Source organism: Entamoeba invadens, assembly GCF_000330505.1.
Source record: "Entamoeba invadens IP1 unplaced genomic scaffold scaff_1105074724889, whole genome shotgun sequence".
NCBI classification, from domain to species: domain Eukaryota; phylum Evosea; order Mastigamoebida; family Endamoebidae; genus Entamoeba; species Entamoeba invadens.
This window is the reverse complement of record NW_004443701.1, coordinates 1-2,277: the sequence shown is the minus strand read 5'-3', so window position 1 is coordinate 2,277 and position 2,277 is coordinate 1.

Below are 2,277 nucleotides of genomic sequence, written 5' to 3'. Positions count from 1 at the left end.
TTCGACGATTTAACGTGTTTGTTCCACAAACAACATTGCAATAAGAGAGTCCGTCACAATCAACTGCGCATATGGAGGTGAGGCGAAGACCACCTTTTGATTTTGTGATGAAGGCTTCCTTCCCTCTAACTGACCAGCCATATGCAGGAGTTGATGCTACAGTCCAACTGGTTTCATCTATACAAACCCAACGTGCTACACCTGTTATATAACCCCTTAGAGTGTTTACTGCTGCAATTCTTTTTTCTTTATTATCTGGCGTGTTGCTTGTTGGCCCTCTTGTCTTTGTTCTTTTGAAAGAAAAAATAGGGACTTCTCTCTCTTCACCTGTTGCTGTTTTACCAGTCATGAAATTTCCAATTGATGATATCGAAGGTGCATAAAGATCAATGTCCTCTTTAGTAACAGCAACCTTGGATATTTTTGGAATATCCAAAATTATTTCATCAACATCTTCTTCTTCGCGTAATTTTTCTTCTTGTGCTATCATTTTTCTAATTGAAGTTATTTTTGTTGTTGTGTCTTCTTCAATGGCTTTTTCTACCAATTTTTGAAAAGGTAAAGTACGGCTTTGTCTTCTATAATGATTTTTTGGATATATTGATATCCCTTTTCTTAACATTGAAAGATACTTTTCAATGTTTATTTTTTTAATCCCAATTATTTCTGAATATCGTGAAGCATTCATGTTATCACCATTTTTACTCCATAGTTCAACCAAAGTATCTCTTTGATCAATCGTAACACGAGAATAAGGTCGTGTATTTGTTTTCTTCTTTTTTGAATCCAATTTTCGGGGCCGACCCCGTGATCTTTTTTGAAGAGGTGGGATATCTTGATGGGGCAACATTACAGGTCGTACAGGTTGCCCTTGCATGGATAATGGTGCATTTTCATGATAGTCGTTTCTTGCTCCAGGATCTCTTCTGTCGATATAATCTAATTGCATGATATCATTTTTTGCCCGTTATTTAAATATACATAATTATGTTAAAAAAATATCCTCATTGAGAAGAGGTTCTAAATAAAAATAGATTAAAATTTCGTTATATAATAGTATAAATATAGTTACATATTAAGTATTTTTAACAAATAATAACTTGCTTATTATGTGTATTTTTATTCCTAATATTCGGGAATATCCAATAATTTGTAAAAAAAAGCAAAATATTTTCAAACAAAAGTTATATAAGTTATCAAAAATCCTATATATTTTAGAAAAAAACTATTGATTTTACTAAAAATGTTGTATAAATTAGAAAAATGCCATATAATTTATAACAAATATAACCACTTTCATTAAATGCTATATAATTTATAAAAAACACAGTCTATTTCATCAAATGCTATATAATTTATAAAAAACACAGTCTATTTCATTAAAAGTAATATAATTCATTAAATACAATATAAACCATAAAAAATACTGTCGAAAATATAAAAACATAATCGATTTATTAAAAAATATTATCGATTTGAAACCAATAAGCACTGTATTATATTTTATTTTCATTTAATTAAGTTAACAACAAAATTAATTTTAATTTGTCTTGTAATTAATAATAATAATAATAATAATTTTGTGTTAAATATAATTAAACAAACATAATTAAAAAGTGAAATAAATTAAAAATATATTTATTTAAACAAATTAACAATAATAATCAAACATTCAGAATAAATAATAATTAACAAATTAAAATATAGTAATTATAATTTAAACAATTATTTTAATAATAATCATTCATTGTGTTAATAATTATTACAAATAATTATTCAAATAAAATAAAATATATTATTAGATATATATCTATTTCAAACAATAAAAATATAAATAAAATTTTATTTATTGAAGTGTTTCATATCAATTGTCGAAATTGGTTTTGAAATCAAAAATCATTTTGTGATTCAAATTACTGTAATATAGTTTTGCAAATACACCATCAATATCCAAATTCAAATGAAGAGCATGTTTCACTTGTGAAAAAAATCTTTCAACAGAAACGGAAGTAGAAAAAGTAGTAAGTAAAATATTAACTATTTCTACAAGTTTTGGATAATCTTTCTTCTCTATAAAAGGATAAACAGCCAAAAGGTTATAACTTCTTACATATCCTGTTTTTTTGATGAATTCAATGTCAAATTTTGACCTCAAGTAATTACCTTTTGATTCTGATTTGATCAAATCCAAATTACTTTCAATAAGAGATTCCAATTTTTCAAGTTCTTCTTTGGTATTTTCATATTCTTTGGGTATTGTAGAATCACTTTTTCTCA